Source organism: Notolabrus celidotus, chromosome 2 (genome assembly GCF_009762535.1).
Source record: "Notolabrus celidotus isolate fNotCel1 chromosome 2, fNotCel1.pri, whole genome shotgun sequence".
NCBI classification, from domain to species: Eukaryota; Metazoa; Chordata; class Actinopteri; order Labriformes; family Labridae; genus Notolabrus; species Notolabrus celidotus.
Genome location: NC_048273.1, coordinates 30,909,130 through 30,928,546, shown reverse-complemented (window position 1 = coordinate 30,928,546; position 19,417 = coordinate 30,909,130). Strand labels below are relative to the sequence as shown.

General features: G+C 45.8%; 1 long non-coding RNA gene across 1 annotated transcript; it reads right to left on the bottom strand.

Moving 5' to 3' along the window:
- Positions 1-9,026: 9,026 nt before the first annotated feature.
- Positions 9,027-12,885, bottom strand: LOC117806862. The gene is made up of 3 exons (XR_004629774.1): positions 12,781-12,885; positions 9,444-9,526; positions 9,027-9,305 (listed from the first exon to the last, which is right to left on the bottom strand). It is a non-coding gene; the product is annotated as an uncharacterized LOC117806862 (long non-coding RNA).
- Positions 12,886-19,417: the final 6,532 nt, after the last annotated feature.

Here is a 19,417-nt window from a genome sequence, read left to right as displayed (position 1 = left end):
GCCACAATTGTTGTTGAACCTTCGCCAGAAATAATATAGATAAGTTTAGAACAATACTGTAACAGATTGGTTCTATGATGTTTGCTAGAGTTAGTTTTTGAAGTAGTTAGTTGGTTGATGTTCAGTACTAAGATTTCAGTGACTGTGTTGACCAGTTATGATTGGTTGTGGGAGAATAGAGGTGGGAGCTGTGTGTGTGTGTGTGTGTGTGTGTGTGTGTGTGTGTGTGTGTGTGTGTGTGTGTGTGTGTGTGTGTGTGTGTGTGTGTGTGTGTGTGTGTGTGTGTGTGTGTGTGTGTGTGTGTGTGTGTGTGTGTGTGTGTGTGTGTGTGTGTGTGTGTGTGTGTGTGTGTGTGTGTGAGAGACGGAAGAAAGCTGTTGAATGAAAGAAGCAGAGACAGGTTCGGAGTTTTTCCAATGTTGTTTTGGCGTTGGCTACGGCCCACAGTAGTCTGTGAAGTTCTTAATAAAGTCATACCAGTGTCGTCCAGTAACATCCTTAAGCAGAATGTTACAACTGGTGTCAGACTTGACGAACTACGGAGTCTCGTCATTAGCTGTTAGCGGCTAGTTTGGCTATCCCTGCTACTGTAGTTGTTTGCACGGGTGAGAAACATGCTGCCGGGAGCCATTCCAAAGAATAAACAAGAAAAAGACGTGGACGGTGGAGGATATTAGGGCATGGCTGCAGCTGTCCAATGACATTGAGGGTCTAGTCCACTGTACCTATGCTAACATGCCGCCCGCTATACAAAGTGAGTTGGCCCGAGACCACTTTCTGCAAGCTCTACTACCGGCTGACCTACGTGTTCAGACCCTTTTGGCTCACCCAAGGTCTCTTCAGGAGGCTCTGGAGTTGGCTACAGAGAAAGAAATGTTGTGTTCTAACTTTCCCTTGTCACCAAATAACAAACCACCTGAGGTGAGAGCTGCTAACGTGACTGAGTCGAGCACTGCTGAACCTGCATGGGTGACTGAACTGACCCAGCTTGTGAGAGCTGCAACTGTGAGAGGAGAAAGAAACCAGACCACGTCAGAGGGTGTGTTGGGGGTGTGGACAACCAGGCCACCGACTTCGTCACTGCCCTGGTGTTCCTTCCAAGCAGGGAAACGGGCTGGGGACCACATAACCGGGATCGTGTGGTTCCCCAACACTGTGTCCCAACATCAACCGGATAAACAGACGTCAAGACAGGCCGGCCATACAGAGACTGTGCATGCAGTGTGTGACTTTGGTGGTCAGCAGGAGCCAGTTGTGGTGCTGGGCCGGACCCCGGTGGGTGGCTGCTGGTACGCTCCACTGACTGTTGGGAAGACAAGCTGCACTGCACTAGTAGACACAGGCTCTTCAGCGATGCTGATCAAACCTGAAGTGTTGGACAGTACAATCACTATCTCCCTTTGTTTAAGCTTCAGACAGTCACAGGTGAGCAAGCACCCATGGTGGGGGAGACGATGGTGACTCTGGGGGTGGGAAAGGAATCACTGAACTGCCCTGTATAGGTCGCTGCTCTTGACGACTGTATACTGGGGTTGGATGTTCTCAGTGCACTCAGTTGTGTTATTGACACAGGAAAAGGGACCCTTACTTTCTCTGACAGACACTCCATTCAAATACACAAATGTTTGCCTAATCCACATTGGCCCATGACTCACACTGTGACACTTCTAGCATCTGAGTCTGCTACGGATACAGCTCCCACAACACAACAAACTGACCTATCCCCCACTGACCTTTGCCTGCTGCCAAACACTACAGCACCCTACCCTTGTCTCACCACCACTGGCACCCCTCAACCCGGCCCACCCCAGCAACCTGCCATCGAGGAGAGATTGTTTGCAGTGAGAGAGGTTTGGAATAACAACTGTGACGGCCTGTCCTACCGAGAACAGGGACTACTGTGGCAACTCATGCTTGAGTTCAAAGACTGTTTCGCTGTCGGAGGGGGATGTAGGCTGCAGAGAATTTATACAACACAACATTGAGACCGGGGATGCACAACCCATTAGGATGAGACCACAACGCATACCCCTGTGGAGACAGGCAGCGGCTGACAAAGCCCTTCAAGAGATGCAGCAAGCAAGCCTTATCAAAACATCCAGCAGCTCCTGGGCCTCCCCAGGGATTATGGACCCCAAAAAGCAAAAGAACGATTGGCGGTTTCAGACCTTCAGACGTCTTTTCCATCTCTGCCTCCAGGGAGGAACCGCAGGTTTCCCCAGCACCTGAGAGACTTTGTTTGCCCCTCGTGGGCGAGAGACTTTGAGGAGGGGAGGTAGTGTAACGGATTGGTTCTATTATGTTTGCTAGAGTTAGTTAGTTAGTTTCCTTGATGTCAGTGAATGTGTTGACAAGTGATGATTGGGTGAGAATAGAGGCGGGAACCGTGTGTGTGTGTGTGTGTGTGTGTGTGTGTGTGTGTGTGTGTGTATGAGGAGAGAGAGAGATGGAGGAAAGCTGTTGAATGAAAGAAGCAGAGACAGGTTCAGAGCATAGACTGTAAATAAAAATGGACAGCGTTGCTCCGCCTCTTCCCGTTGTACAGTTCTGAAGCCAAAAAATCCCTCTCCTGGGCGCAGCCATTGTGCAGCCAGAGCCTGTGAAGCCTTTGTAATAAGGCATTCAAATGAATGGGGGAGACGGATTTTTTGACCTATACTGCAGCCAGCCACCTGGGGACAGTCACACTGCTGAATCCTCACCACCAGGGCCGTATCCGACACGCTTGGTTCGGAGTGTTGTTTTTGCCGTTGGCTACGGCCCACAGTAGTCTGTGAAGTTCTCAATAAAGCCCATGCAAGTCATACCAGTGTTGTCCTGTAACATCCTTAAGCAGAATGCTACAATACTAAACTTTAAGTACATTCTTTCCATATACAATTTTACTTATTTGACTGACTTTCAAAGAAGTCAAGTGTGTTGATAAATATGAATATACTGCCAAATATACCAAATATAGACTCAAATTTTGTCAAACAAATCTCAAACTTACTTTAAGCTGGACTCAAAGTGGTTAATCAAAAGGAAAACATGGTTACCTTTCAAATTTGCCTTTATGATACAATAAGATGAACAAGAGGGTAAACTATAGAAATGAAAGCCATCATCAATACTTACTTTGTCCAGAGGACAGATGTAAATATCCAATCATGAACATCCAGTAAAGGACTTTTCTATCCATGTTGATGGTGTTTGCTCTCCCCACTCAAGGTGTAGACTGATACATGGTCTGTGATTTTTTTTGTGCTCTTTGCATGCGGGTAACTCCTCCCTTATACATTGAAGCAGAGCTTGCTTTTAGAAACTACTGTCACACAACCAGAAAAACTAGGTAAGTTCAAGATGCACTAAATGAAATTAAATGATCAAACTCATCAGAATTTTTTTTCAAAGTCTGTAGTGACATTGAACACCACAGCATTAAACAGCTACAGGGATTACATCGCAGCAAGACATGATTTGCCAAGTTTTAAAATGTATGAATATTATCCAATAAAATAAGCTCTCACTTTGCATCCAGAGCTACGGTTAAGATATGAAATGTGTTTTTTCTCTAGTCTCTGGGGCTCCTAAAAACTACTCTGAAAAAAATATTAAACTCCTGCAGGATTGACATGGGAGATAACGAGGTGCAGCAGAAATACCTCAGAATGGCCTTTATTTGTGAGCATAAATCAACAAGTTAATGTAGATTTTAAATAACACCTCCTGCCTGTATCTGATCGTCCAGAAAGTGCTGGAGAAAAAATACCCTGTGTTCAAGCAAATGTAAAGATTGAAGACTCAAGACTGTATGTCAGATACTTGCACTGCATTGCACATTCTGCGTGTCAATCACCCACCACGTTGTAACATAACTGTTGTGTGCGAATCTAATACTCCACTGAGGGTTTTCTTGGTAGAGGCAACTTCTGTATTTTGTTTCAATAACTGGAATTTCCAGGGTAAAGTACATCCTCATCATCTTGAATCTCTTACAGTCAAAATTCCTTTGTGCATAATCTGCTCTTACTGGAAACCTGCATGAAGGTTGTAGAACAGGTTTTCTCACTCTGTACCAGTACTTTCTTCCTCTTCACTCAGTCACTGTAAATTTACTCAAATTAAAATGGTACAGATATTTTTTTTACACGTGTCTTCCCTCTTGACGCAGTATATTTTAACTCCCTACATTATGTATAAAAAACAATGGTTGAGATATCTTGTAAAAAAATGTATTATCTATCCATCTTCCTCTGCTTATCCGGGACCAGGTCGCAGGGGCAGCAGTCTCAGCAGGGAAGCCCAGACACTCCTCTCCCCGGCCACTTCCACCAGCTCTTCTGGGAGGATATTGAGGAGTTCCCAGGCCAGCTGAGAGATATAATCCCGGCAGCGTGTCCTGGGTCTTCCCCGTGGCCTCCTCCCAGACGGACATGCCCCAAACACCTCCCAAGGGAGACGTCCAGGAGGCATCCTGACCAGATGCCCGAACCACCTCATCTGGCTCCTCTCGATCCGGAGGAGCAGCAGCTCTACTTTGAGCCTCTCCCGGATGTCTGAGCTCTTGACCCTATCTCTAAAGCCTGATTTATACTTCTGCGTCAAATCGACGGCATAGCCTACACTGGGGGTCCGCATAATGTTACTACGCGTAGAATTGACGCGGACAACAATCCCTGTGATTGGTCTACTCGGTGCTATTGTATTTCCCACATATATAGTACTTCCAGGATCCCCGATTATCGGCCATACATCGACCATGTATTTCATCTCCTCCTCTCTATTCTTCATGTAATCATGTCTGTATGATAAACAGCAACATGTATCAGCTGTAGATTAACATAACACGCTCTGAATCGCTGTGAAAAATTAAACAGAGATTGTAGCGGGGCCGGAAGCAGGCGACCAGACTATGGGAGAGACCACACTGCCCTCAAGTGTTTCAGCGGAGAATTGCAGCGTGTCACGGACACATCGACGCACAAGTATGTAGAGCTCATGTCCGCGTCAGCCACTGCTACGTAGGGGCAACGCAGAAGTATAAATCAGCCTTAAGGCTGAGCCCAGACACCCTGCAGAGAAAGCACATGTGGGCCGATTGTATTCGTGATCTTGTTCTTTCGTTCACTACCCACAGCTCGTGACCATAGGTGAGGGCTGGAACGTAGATTGACTGGTAAATCGAGAGCTTTGCCTTCTGGCTCAGCTCTCTCTTCACCATAACAGACCGATTAACTATCTACTAATCATTTAATTCACTATGCTCTAATGTACTTATCATCCCTTCTAGCAGCCTAACCTTTTTAAAGTTTTAAAAAACAAACCCAATCAATAGCTCCATTCTGACCTGGAAAAATGCTATATCTACAAATAAATAAAGGGTTAGATAAATAGATAAACAAAGAAGCAGGGCTGGTCTGTTTAAGTACTTTTACTGATTACATTTCAACAATCACAGCCTTTCTATTCTTCTGTATTCTTCTGTGACAGTGAATTTGTCTTACAAGATGCAGGAGTCATTTAAGTGTCTGCCCTACATTCAACTGTGATGACAAACTTTCAAAAGATACCTACACTATAATTAGTTTAAAGGGGAAAAAATAGTTTCCACTCGAAGAGTTGAAGACAGTGTGATTGTGATGTCAAAGAGAAATATTTTAAAGCTTCACAGAAATCTTTTCACATTATTATTAGTTAGTAATCAACTGTCAAACGCTGGGTATGAGAAACTCAAAAAAGTTACCCTTGCAAGTGTTTTTGTAATCCCTCTATGAAAGGTGTATTTACAGGGAGGAGTGAGCAGCAAATAAAGTTTGTCAGTATCCTAGCTGCCAGGCTTAGCAGCATGGTAGCTGTTCCCCTAGTTTCAAAGCGTGGGAATTGTTGACACCTGTTAGAAACCTCATTGAAAGATCAGCTTACTTGATTTGGGCAGCCCTTTGTAGAGTACGGTTAATTTGACACTTGAGCTGAAGACATCTGAGGATATTGTTTGAGGATTATGGAGGGTGAAAACGGGTCTTGACTGTAATCAGTGTTATTTCAAAAAGCTTTGTCAGTATGAACACATGGATATTTGAAATTTCTGTTGTTAAAGTTTTTCAATGTGCACAACATTTATCTATTCTCCAGCAGCTCCTGCAGATACTGGAGAATCTTTGCGGCAGTCACACACAATCCAACTCACCACACAGGACATCCCACGCCAACTACCTGATATAAACCAACAGCTTCCACACTGTAAAGACTGATTTATACTTCTGCGTCGAATTGACGGCTTAGCCTATGCCGGGGGTTCGCGTAGCTCCCGTACCTACGCAGAGGCCTACGCACGTAGCTGATGTGCACCTCCTCCAAAATGTAACTACTCGTAGAATCGAGGCGACCGCAAGCTCAGTGATTGGTCCGCTCGGCGGCATTGTGTTTCCCGCATTTATATCACTTACAGGATCCCGGACATCGGCCGCACATCGGCCGTGTATTTCATCTCCTCCTCTCTATTCTTCATGTAATCATGTCTGTATGATAAACAGCAACATGTATCAGCTGTAGATTAACATAACACGCTCTGAATCGCTGTGGAAAAGTATCAGTGAGACTGCACTGCCCTAAAGCATTTTGGCTGAGAATTGCTGCGCGTCACGGACACAACGATGCACAAGTATGTGGTGCTCATGTCCGCGTCAGCCCCTGCTGCATAGGAGAGACGCAGAAGTATAAATCAGCCTGAAGGCCCTTGCCCCTGCACCACGGCAGTACACGGCAGTTATTTGCATTCCAGGTATATACTACTCTAATTTTATAGCAATGATATATAATAAATGAATGGTCCTGGGCTTTTGAACCCAGATCCCTCTGTTTGAAAGACATCAGTGCTACATCGCTATTTTTCACTACGCAGCTGTTTTGTTGGGGAGGTGCCCACTATGAGGCTGGAGGCACTGGAAGTAAGTAGAATGAAAAAAAAGGTACACAGAGAAACAAGTTAAAAAAACACTGGAAAAACTAGGCTACACCTAGGGGCCAACTATAACGCAGGCAAGTAGAAATCATCTGGCAGTAGGGAGAAGAGCCAGGTCTAAATACTACAGCAGGTGATTGTTGATGAAGGCCAGGTGTGCCTGTTGGGAGCTCCAGCACCTGGAAGCCATGCCTAGACTCAATAAAAAGCCAGACTATCTGCTTGGCTAGAAATAAGTATTAAGTGTAAGGGAGTGTGTTTTTTTTTAAGGGAAAGACAACCAACACAAAAGTACTTTGTGTAAAGTGAATGTTTAAAGTACGCACCCTCACTCACTCACTCACTCACTCACTCACTCACTCACTCACACACTCACACACACACACACACACACACACACTCACTCACCCACACAAAGCAGAACACACAAGTTAAAACAGAGGAACGCTACCCTCTTGTGACAATCATTTCCACTTCTTGACAGATTCAAATAATAACAAAGACTACAGGGACACCTAATGGATTGTTTCTGCCATTACAATCCAGATGACATTTGTGCAAGTCAAGTGACCTTTTCTCAAGCCTTCATATTCAAAGCCATTTGAACCGCAAGGTTTCACACAAACAGCATTTTTGAAAACATTTTGTTCAAAACTTTAGATGTTGCATTACTTAAAATAAAACCTGAAAATTGTTTCTGCATTAATTATTTTACATGATAAATCTTTAAACACCAAATGTGCTTCTGTGAACCAACTTTTCAACTAAGATTTGAACTGCAGAGTGGATGTCTCTTTCAGAGAGAGAGAGGGAGCAGCAATGGTTGAGGAAGTAAATGCATAGCAGGGAAAACAATGAAATAAATCATTTTTTTCTGATTGTTTCACAGCTGCTACGTTCTAACAAAACAATCTAACAGGTCCATATTTCTGCTGAAACTAGCAGGGCGGAGCAACATTTTGTCTATGCAACCCTGTTTCATCCTGAAGTGTTTGTGTGTTTGTGTGTGTGTGTGTGTGTGTGTGTGTGTGTGTGTGTGTGTGTGTGTGTGTGTGTGTGTGTGTGTGTGTGTGTGTGTGTGTGTGTGTGTGTGTGTGTGTGTGTGTGCTTCTCTCTGCTCAGTCTCCATCACACCTGTAGCTCATACCACTAACAGTGCAGACCCACTGGAAGCTGCCAAACAAACAAACATATGAACAACTCTTCCTTGTTTCTGAAATAGCTGCAGGGCTGCACAGATGCATAGCTTCTGTCTCCCTGTCTGTGTGACCGCTGTGAGATGCCTCACAGCTGGACAACCATGGTACAACTGTGAGGTGCTTACACCTGTGATGATGAGCATGCCGCTTCAACAGCGCCTGGCCCTGACAAAGTTCAAACAACTTTTCAGCATCTGCTACAGTCCCCCAGACGGCCCGCTGAGAGCAGCTCAGGAGGTAAGAGCTACTCACGCTGATCAGTGGTAAGAGCCTAGAGGCACATGTTCAGGATGACAGTGATGAATGCAAAGATTTGACAAGTGACTCAAGGATGCCATATGTTTATTTTCAGATTTTACTGCATTAACAACATGTGAACTAAAACTTGTCTATAAAAAAAACAACTAACTTCTGGTACATCAGCTCAATAAATAAAGTAATAATATAATACTTTCAAAAGGTGAATCAGTGATTCTGTCATGTCAAAGTATATTATTTGATACTAGAAAAAAAGAAAATGGTTCCTTTGTAATTGCTGATTTCAAGATTAAGATTTAAAATATCTTCCAATGTGTGCCAGACTTTAAGGCCTAAAACAAAGATGTTTGTTCAATGTTACAATTGAAGGCACTTTCAAAAGAAAGTGTACATACATAGAAAACTGCTGCCAGCCTGTTAACACATCCCATACAGTTGATTTGAATATAAGCCCCGCCTCTGACAAAGCGAATAGCCAATAACATCTCAGGACTTTTGGGTGACTATTAACATTTCAAGGGCGGGCAATGCCATCCATGATCATCCCCATGGCCGGGCCCTGCCAGGAAGTCTCACACTCATCATTAATAATAAAAAGCAGATTCTATTGTTACAGAGATGACATCTTGAATGTTATGGCCTGACTGAAAAGACTCTTGGTTTAAGGAAGCTCATTCAGGTTAGCATGGTAGTGATTCTAAAATATTGTCTCTTTTGTGTAGTTATTAGTCTACCGGGCTTGGCAGCTTATCCCACAGTGACATTTCTTGGGAGTGATTGAAACCTCCTGGAAAACCAATGCTATGTAATTAGGTAGATCACAGAGATGGAGTTGAGTGGACACACTTTGAATTCTTGTCACTTTCACTGTCTTGGGCATTGCACCTGGGCTGGTTTCTCAGAAACTAAATGGAAAGACAAGAAATAATCATCATCAGAAAATGTAGCTCTTTTACTCTATGTTCATATTTTTGGAATGCATTATTGAAGGCATTAAATAAAAACTTTCACAAAACTTATTCAACAAATTCTGTTTAACATACCTCTTCAATAAGATCAATAACGGTTTCATTGCTGACTCCAAAAGACTTCACTCTAAACTGGAGATGCACCAGTGGTAGCAAACCTTGGGAATAAGAAGAAATTACAAGTTGAAGTTAATAATGACAAAAAAAAGTTAAATGCTAATGATAAATTAACTCATGGAAACCCGCTTTCTTCCTGTTAATAATCAAATCATCTCTTTTCATTTCATTGACAACTTTTATCTAAGCCTCATTGTCATAAGTTGATCTTTAGTTTTTTTTTTCTTGTGTTTCATGCCTTGTTTCCTCTGTCTGTTTTCTGTATTATTTATAAGTTATCCTATGTCTCCTCTTGTGTTTTTAGTGATACATGTCTCGTGTGTTCCTGTCCTTGTGTGTTTCCATCCTTTTTTGATAAGCCTGATTTGTTTCACCTGTGTCCTGTGTTCCATGTCTGTGTCAATAACTGTGTATTTGGTTCCTCTGTCCCCCTGTCCTGGATTGGATCACTGTATGTCTTCCTTGTGTTCCCTGTGTTTTCTTTTGGATTTGGTTCTTGGACATTTTAGTAAGTTTTTGTTTGTACTTTTTTCTCTTTTAATATTAAAATCTGAATTTTCTGCACATGGGTCCTCCTTCAAGTTTTTCCAATCGTGACACTTATGATGGGATGTATTTTGTTTTCAGCTCAGTATAACTCATTAAATTGTACTATGCAACTACCAATTATCAAGTAAAATAAAAAAATAATCAAATATCATAGAGCAAAGAGTTTAATCACTTTTCTGTAGTTTCTCTGGGCAAGTTAGGTGTCTGTGTATTTGTGAAAATAATCTTAAGTACGAATAATGGTTCAAGGCTTCAATCTCCATGTTTAATTGGCTTGTCCACTTATACCACTTATACCAATGAGCGTCAACTGGCGGCCCACGGGCTGAATCCGCCCCCCAGCATATTACTGAAAAATACCATAGTGATAACAAAAAACTATGTTTATTTATTTATTCTTAAATCAAATGAAACAAACGCCCTGAAAAGTACGCCTTCAATCCAAAATAACGACAAACTCATTGCTCTCATTTAACATTTATTGTTTTGTTTCACATGCTCATCTTATCTATTGTAATTTTTCTCAACTCTCCTTGGTTATTACTCCACAAAATAATGCACAATTGCGGAACTCAATAAAAAGAAATAACTCAACATAACAGTTAAGTGCAAGCCTCGCACATCAGCAAATATATATGATAACAAACAAAAGCGACAGGCCTCAGTTATCAGAAAAGTGACTCTTACATCAAATTAAAGCAGCCTGTGATCCAACAAATGAATACAAATAAAGCAAAACCAAGCCTGAAGTAGGCTACTAACGTTTGGTTAATGGGAGAAGTTACATTTCCCCCCCACTATCTTTTAACATCAGACTTGACAGCTGTCAGGCTAATGCCCATGCAGTCCTCCAAAGACTGGTTTGACAGTCGGTTCCTGTCATGCCTTTTTATCGAGTTCATTTTTGAGAACGCTACTTCACAGGTGTATGTCGATCCGAACATGGTAAGAACATAAATGGCCAATTCCTTCAGTGTTTCATACTCTTGGGGACAAGCCACCCAAAAGGCGCTTAAGCTTTCAGCACCACAGAGAGGAGCCTTCATGTCACCAGCCTGGCTGTCAATCAGTTCACTTTGAATAGCCCCTTGTCCAGCAGCATCACCTTTCTCACATTAGAGGAGAAATCTCCAGCTGGGCTGATGGTGAATGGGTAACGCACCAATCCAATGACATCCCTGGAAATGGCAAAGTCATCAAATCTTGCAGAGAAATTTTCCCTTAACTGGATGATGAATTTCTTCATGTTGTCTGTGACCTTGCTGTCACCCACTGTATTAAGTGTGTTAAAGTGTAGCAGCCTCCCTGACAACAATTCTGCTTGGAGAAGATCAAGTTTCCAAAGGCATCAAGTTTTTCCACCATGTCCACCACGTTTTTTTCTTTCCCCTGCAGTTGTAGATTTAGTGTGTTCAAATGGGAAAATATGTCCGTTAAAAATGCAACATTGCACATGAATTGTCTGTCTTGCACAATACAAAGGTGGTCAGCTGCCGATTTTGATTGACTTTGCTCCAAAAAATCCACAACTTGATCCCTGAGTTCAACAAAACGCTCCAGTTCTTTGTCCTTACTGAGCCAGCACATGTCGTTGTGAAGTAAGAGCAACAGTCTTTATTCTGCTCACTAGTCCCCTGTTTTTGCCAATCATAGCAGGACCACCGTCTGTGACAACCAGGTTGACTCTTTCAAATGACAATCCATGCTTTTGAAATAGCTCTTCCAGCTTACTAAAGAGAATAGCGCCAGTGGTATTGCCCTCTAGTGGAATTAAGGCCAGCAGCTCCTCTGTGAAATCTTTGCCATCAAAATAGCTGACAAAACGCACATTTGGGAAATGTCAGTTTTGTCGGTGGACTCATCAATGGCCAGCGATAGGTATCTGGCTTCTTGGACCTCATCAATTACAAGACGCTGGACATCCTCTGCCAAAATATGAACACGGCGAGCAACAGTGTTAGCAGACAGAGGTATCTGTTTAACAGACGCAATCATCCTGTCCATAGATTTGTCTGTGGCAAGTTCCTCCAGAACAGCAACCATGCACTCCTTAAAAACATCGCCATTGGTAAATGGCTTGTTATACCTCGAGAGGACCCACAGCATGCAGAGATGCACTCGTGGCCCTTTCTTGTTCAGTTGACGTCCGGTTCATAAGTCCGCTTGCGTGGGAATATTGAAATTTTAAAGTAGCAATCTTTCTCTGACGGGCCTCTGACTGTTCAGGATATGAGTCCTTGAAGCTTGCATGCTTAGTGTTGTGGTGACGCCTCAGATTATATTCTTTTGCAACAGCGACAGTTTGTTGCAAATAAGGCACACAGGTACAGCATTTTGAAAACTTGGCACTATAAACACGTACTTCTCAGTCCACTCTTCATTAAAGCTACAGTTTTCCAAATCAACTTTCCACTTAAGGCTCTTTGAGAGGGCCATTTTCGAAGCTTTAAATATATTCAGAAGGCCTTTGTCCAGCCGGTGTTCTCCATAACCTACCACACCACCAGACCCGATGAGTGTGCAAAAATATCCACTCTCTCATTCACGTTCAGGGGTCCAAAAATGCATTTTAAGTGGCGGAAGAGAGAACAATCCTTTGGATTAAGATAGGGCCTTCGCCATCATCAGTGCTCAGGCCCTAATTATGTTGCCAAGACAGTCACACACATTTTGAATGACGCCAGCCTATTAAGTGTATAATAGCAGGGGAAGGTAAAAATGGAGGAATTCAGAAATATCTACATACCTTGTATTGTTGCCACGGTTGTTGTAGTTGGAGCTGCAGTTGTGGTGGTTGGAGCAGCAGTTGTAGTTGGAGCAGCAGTTGTTGTAGTTGGAGCTGCAGTTGTTGTGGTTGGAGCAGCAGTTGTTGTGGTTGGAGCTGCAGTTGTTGTAGTTGGAGCTGCAGTTGTTGTGGTTGGAGCAGCAGTTGTTGTGGTTGGAGCAGCAGTTGTTGTGGTTGGAGCTGCAGTTGTTGTTATAGCTGCAGTTGTGGTGGTTGGAGCAGGAGTTGTTGTAGTTGGAGCTGCAGTTGTGGTGGTTGGAGCAGCAGTTGTTGTAGTTGGAGCTGCAGTTGTTGTGGTTGGAGCAGCAGTTGTTGTAGTTGGAGCTGCAGTTGTGGTGGTTGGAGCAGGTGTTGTTGTAGTTGGAGCTGCAGTTGTTGTGGTTGGAGCAGCAGTTGTTGTAGTTGGAGCTGCAGTTGTTGTGGTTGGAGCTGCAGTTGTTGTAGTTGGAGTTGCAGTTGTGGTGGTTGGAGCAGGAGTTGTTGTAGTTGGTGCAGCAGTTGTGGTGGTTGGAGCAGGAGTTGTTGTAGTTGGAGCTGCAGTTGTTGTAGTTGGAGCTGCAGTTGTTGTAGTTGGAGCAGGAGTTGTTGTAGTTGGAGCTGCAGTTGATGGGGTTGGAGCTGCAGTTTTTAGTAGGAGCTGCAGTTGTGGTTGGAGCTGCAGTTGTTGTGGTTGGAGCTGCAGTTGTTGTAGTTGGAGCTGCAGTTGTGGTGGTTGGAGCAGCAGTTGTAGTGGTTGGAGCAGCAGTTGTTGTAGTTGGAGCTGCAGTTGTTGTGGTTGGAGCAGCAGTTGTTGTGGTTGGAGCTGCAGTTGTTGTAGTTGGAGCTGCAGTTGTTGTGGTTGGAGCAGCATTGTGTGTTGTTGGAGCAGCAGTTGTTGTGGTTGGAGCTGCAGTTGTTGTAGTTGGAGCTGCAGTTGTGGTGGTTGGAGCAGGTTGTTGTAGTTGGAGCTGCAGTTGTGGTGGTTGGAGCAGCAGTTGTTGTAGTTGGAGCTGCAGTTGTTGTGGTTGGAGCTGCAGTTGTTGTAGTTGGAGCTGCAGTTGTGGTGGTTGGAGCAGGTGTTGTTGTAGTTGGAGCTGCAGTTGTGGTGGTTGGAGCAGCAGGTGTTGTAGTTGGAGCTGCAGTTGTTGTGGTTGGAGCTGCAGTTGTGGTTGGAGCTGCAGTTGTGGTGGTTGGAGCAGGAGTTGTTGTAGTTGGTGCAGCAGTTGTGGTGGTTGGAGCAGGAGTTGTTGTAGTTGGAGCTGCAGTTGTTGTAGTTGGAGCTGCAGTTGTTGTAGTTGGAGCAGGAGTTGTTGTAGTTGGAGCTGCAGTTGATGGGGTTGGAGCTGCAGTTGTTGTAGTTGGAGCTGCAGTTGTGGTTGGAGCTGCAGTTGTTGTGGTTGGAGCTGCAGTTGTTGTAGTTGGAGTTGCAGTTGTGGTGGTGGAGCAGAAGTTGTTGTAGTTGGTGCAGCAGTTGTGGTTGTAGCTGCAGTTGTTGTAGTTGGAGCTGCAGTTGTTGTAGTTGGAGCTGCAGTTGTTGTAGTTGGAGCTGCAGTTGATGGGGTTGGAGCTGCAGTTGTTGTAGTAGGAGCTGCAGTTGTGGTTGGAGCTGCAGTTGTTGTAGTAGGAGCTGCAGTTGTGGTGGTTGGAGCAGCAGTTGTGGTGGTTGGAGCAGCAGTTTGTGGTTGGAGCAGCAGTTGTTGTAGTAGGAGCTGCAGTTGTGGTGGTTGGAGCAGCAGTTGTAGTGGTTAGCAGCAGTTGTTGTAGTTGGAGCTGCAGTAGTTGTGGTTGGAGCAGCAGTTGTGGTGGTTGGAGCAGCAGTTTTGTGGTTGGAGCAGCAGTTGTGGTGGTTGGAGCAGCAGTTGTTGTGGTTGGAGCTGCAGTTGTTGTGGTTGGAGCTGCAGTTGTGGTGGTTGGAGCAGCAGTTGTAGTGGTTGGAGCAGCAGTTTTGTGTTGGAGCAGCAGTTTTGTGGTTGGAGCAGCAGTTGTTGTGTTGGAGCTGCAGTTGTTGTAGTTGGAGCTGCAGTTGTTGTGGTTGGAGCAGCAGTTGTGGTGGTTGGAGCAGCAGTTGTTGTAGTTGGAGCTGCAGTTGTGGTGGTTGGAGCAGCAGTTGTGGTGGTTGGAGCAGCAGTTGTAGTGGTTGGAGCAGCAGTTTGTGTAGTAGGAGCTGCAGTTGTGGTGGTTGGAGCAGCAGTTGTAGTGGTTGGAGCAGCAGTTGTTGTAGTTGGAGCTGCAGTTGTTGTGGTTGGAGCAGCAGTTGTGGTGGTTGGAGCAGCAGTTGTGGTGGTTGGAGCAGCAGTTGTTGTGGTTGGAGCTGCAGTTGTTGTGGTTGGAGCTGCAGTTGTGGTGGTTGGAGCAGCAGTTGTAGTGGTCGGAGCAGTTGTTGTAGTTGGAGCAGCGGTTGTTGTGGTTGGAGCAGCAGTTGTGGTGGTTGGAGCAGCAGTAGTTGTAGTAGGAGCTGCAGTTGTGGTGGTTGGAGCAGCAGTTGTGGTGGTTGGAGCAGCAGTTGTAGTGGTTGGAGCAGCAGTTGTTGTAGTAGGAGCTGCAGTTGTGGTGGTTGGAGCAGCAGTTGTTGTGGTTGGAGCTGCAGTTGTTGTAGTTGGAGCTGCAGTTGTTGTGGTTGGAGCAGCAGTTGTAGTGGTTGGAGCAGCAGTTGTTGTGGTTGGAGCAGCAGTTGTGGTGGTTGGAGCAGCAGTTGTTGTGGTTGGAGCAGCAGTTGTTGTGGTTGGAGCTGCAGTTGTGGTGGTTGGAGCAGCAGTTGTAGTGGTTGGAGCAGCAGTTGTTGTGGTTGGAGCAGCAGTTGTTGTAGTTGGAGCTGCAGTTGTTGTGGTTGGAGCAGCAGTTGTGGTGGTTGGAGCAGCAGTTGTTGTGGTTGGAGCTGCAGTTGTTGTAGTTGGAGCTGCAGTTGTTGTAGTTGGAGCTGCAGTTGTGGTGGTTGGCAGCAGTTGTTGTGGTTGGAGCTGCAGTTGTTGTGGTTGGAGCTACAGTTGTTGTAGTTGGAGCTGCAGTTGTGGTGGTTGGAGCTGCAGTTGTTGTGGTTGGCTGCAGTTGTTGTGGTTGGAGCAGTAGTTGTTGTAGTTGGAGCTGCAGTTGTAGTGGTTGGAGCAGCAGTTGTTGTAGTTGGAGCTGCAGTTGTTGTGGTTGGAGCTGTAGTTGTTGTAGTTGGAGCTGTAGTTGTTGTGGTTGGAGCTGTAGTTGTTGTGGTTGGGACTGTAGTTGCTGTGGTTGGAGCTGTAGTTGTTGTAGTTGGAGCTGTAGTTGCTGTGGTTGGAGCTGTAGTTGTTGTAGTTGGAGCTGTAGTTGTTGTAGTTGGAGTTGCAGTTGTGGTGGTTGGAGCAGGAGTTTGTTAGTTGGTGCAGCAGTTGTTGTTGGAGCAGCAGTTGTGGTTGGAGCAGTAGTTGTTGTAGTAGTTGGAGCTGCAGTTGTTGTAGTTGGAGCTGCAGTTGTTGTTGTTGGAGCTGCAGTTGTGGTGGTTGGAGCAGCAGTTGTTGTAGTTGGAGCTGCAGTTGTTGTGGTTGGAGCTGCAGTTGTTGTGGTTGGAGCAGCAGTTGTTGTAGTTGGAGCATCAGTTGTTGTAGTAGGAGCTGCAGTTGTTGTAGTAGGAGCTGCAGTTGTAGTTGGAGCTGCAGTTGTTGTGGTTGGAGCTGCAGTTGTTGTAGTTGGAGCTGCAGTTGTTGTAGTTGGAGCAGCAGTTGTTGTAGTAGGAGCTGCAGTTGTTGTAGTAGGAGCAGCAGTTGTTGTAGTAGGAGCTGCAGTTGTTGTAGTAGGAGCTGCAGTTGTTGTAGTAGCTGCAGTTGTTGTAGTAGGAGCTGCAGTTGTAGTTGGAGCTGCAGTTGTTGTAGTAGGAGCTGCAGTTGTAATTGGAGCTGCAGTTGTTGTGGTTGGAGCTGCAGTTGTTGTAGTTGGAGCTGGAGTTGTTGTAGTTGGAGCAGCAGTTGTTGTAGTAGGAGCTGCAGTTGTTGTAGTTGGAGCTGCAGTTGTTGTAGTTGGAGCTGCAGTTGTTGTAGTTGGAGCTGCAGTTGTTTGGTTGGAGCTGCAGTTGTTGCAGTAGGAGCTGCAGTTGTTGTGGTTGGAGCAGAAGTTGTGGTTGGAGCAGCAGTTGTTGTGGTAGGAGCTGCAGTTGTTGTAGTTGGAGCAGCAGTTGTTGTGGTTGGAGCTGCAGTTGTTGTAGTTGGAGCTGCAGTTGTGGTGGTTGGAGCAGGAGTTGTTGTGGTTGGAGCTGCAGTTGTTGTTGTTGGAGCTGCAGTTGTTGTTGTTGGAGCTGCAGTTGTTGTGGTTGGAGCTGCAGTTGTGGTGGTGTTGGAGCAGCATTGTTGTGGTTGGAGCTACAGTTGTTGTAGTTGGAGCTGCAGTTGTGGTGGTTGGAGCAGCAGTTGTTGTAGTTGGAGCTGCAGTTGTTGTGGTTGGAGCTGCAGTTGTTGTAGTTGGAGCTGCAGTTGTGGTGGTTGGAGCAGGTGTGTTGTAGTTGGAGCAGCAGTGGTTGTAGTTGAAGTTGCAGTTGTTGTAGTTGGTGCAGCAGTTGTTGTAGTTGGAGCAGCAGTGTGTTGGTTGGAGCTGCAGTTGTTGTAGTTGGAGCTGCAGTTGTTGTAGTTGGAGCTGCAGTTGTTGTAGTTGGAGCTGCAGTTGTTGTAGTTGGAGCAGGAGTTGTTGTAGTTGGAGCTGCAGTTGTTGTGGTTGGAGCAGCAGTTGTTGTGGTTGGAGCTGCAGTTGTTGTAGTTGGAGCCGCAGTTGTTGTAGTAGGAGCTGCAGTTGTTGTAGTAGGAGCTGCAGTTGTTGTGGTTGGAGCTGCAGTTGTGGTGGTTAGAGCAGCAGTTGTGGTAGTTGGAGCAGCAGTTGTTGTAGTTGGAGCTGCAGTTGTTGTAGTTGGAGCTGCAGTTGTTGTAGTTGGAGCTGCAGTTGTGGTGGTTGGAGCAGCAGTTGTGGTTGGTGCAGCAGTTGTTGTTGGAGCTGCAGTTGTTGTAGTTGGAGCTGCAGTTGTGGTGGTTGGAGCAGCAGTTGTTGTGGTTGGAGCTGCAGTTGTGGTGGTTGGAGCAGCAGTTGTGGTGGTTAGAGCAGCAGTTGTGGTGGTTGGAGCAGCAGTTGTTGTAGTTGGAGCTGCAGTTGTTGGAGCAGCAGTTGTTGTGGTTGGAGCAGCCGTTGTGGTGGTTTGAGCAGCAGTTGTGGTGGTTGGAGCAGCAGTTGTTGTAGTAGGAGCTGCAGTTGTTGTAGTTGGCGCTGCAGTTGTTGTGGTTGGAGCTGCAGTTGTTGTGGTTGGAGCAGGAGTTGTTGTAGTTGGAGCTGCAGTTGTGGTGGTTGAGCAGCAGTTGTTGTAGTTGGTGCAGGAGTTGTTGTAGTTGGAGCTGCGGTGTTGTAGTTGGAGCTGCAAGTTGTGGTGGTTGGAGCAGCAGTTGTTGTAAGTTGGTGCAGCAGTTGTTGTTGGAGCAGCTGTTGTTGTAGTTGGTGCAGGCAGTGTTGTTGGAGCAGCTGTTGTTGTGGTTGGAGCTGCAGTTGTTGTAGTTGGAGCTGCAGTTGTGGTGGTTGGAGCAGCAGTTGGTGGTGGTTGAGCAGCAAGTTGTTGTAGTTTGAGCTGCAGTTGTTGTGGTTGGAGCAGCAGTTTGTTGTGGTTGGAGCAGCAGTTGTTGTGGTTGGAGCCGCTGTCGTGGTTGTTGGAGTAGCAGTTGTTGTGGTTGGAGCTGCAGTTGTGGTGGTTGGAGCAGCAGTTGTTGTGGTTGGAGCAGCAGTTGTGGTGGTTGCAGCAGCAGTTGTTGTGGTTGGAGCAGCAGTTGTTGTGGTTGGAGCTGCAGTTGTTGTAGTTAGAGCTGCAGTTGTTGTGGTGGTTGGAGCAGCAGTTGTTGTGGTGGAGCAGCAGTTGTGGTGGTTGGAGCAGCAGTTGTGGTGGTGGGAGCAGTAGTTGTTGTGGTCTGAGCAGAAGTTGTGGTGGTTGGAGAAGCAGTTGTGGTGGTTGGAGCTGCAGTTGTCGTCAGAACAGCAGTTGTTGTGGTGGTTGGAGCAGCAGCTGTCGTAGTTGGAGCAGCAGTTGTTGTGGTTGGAGCAGCAGTCGTGGTTGTTTTGAGCTGCAGTTGTCGTCGGAACAGCAGTTGTGGTGGTTGGAAGCAGCAGATGTCGTAGTTGGAGCTGCAGTTGTCGTCGGAACAGCAGTTGTGGTGGTTGGAGCAGCAGTCGTGGTTGTCGGAACAGCAGTTGTGGTAGTTGGAGCAGCAGTTGTCGTAGTTGGAGCAGCAGTTGTGGTGGTTGGAGCAGCAGTCGTGGTTGTTGGAGCAGCAGTTGTTGTGGTCGGAACAGCAGTTGTTGTGGTGGTTGGAGTGGCAGTTGTCGTGGTTGGAGCTGCAGTTGTTGTGGTGGAGCAGCAGTTGTTGTCGGAACAGCAGTTGTTGTGGTGGTAGGAGCTGCAGTTGTTGTTGGAACAGCAGTTGTGGTAGGAGCAGCAGTGTTGTAGTTGGAGCAGCAGTTGTGGTTGGAGCAGCAGTTGTTGTAGTTGGAGCAGCAGTTGTGGTTGGAGCAGCAGTTGTTGTAGTTGGCAGCAGTTGTGGTTGGAGCAGCAGTTGTAGTTGGAGCAGCAGTTGTGGTTGGAACTGCAGTTGTAGGTGGAGCAGAAGTTGTTGGAGCAGCAGTTGTTGGAGCA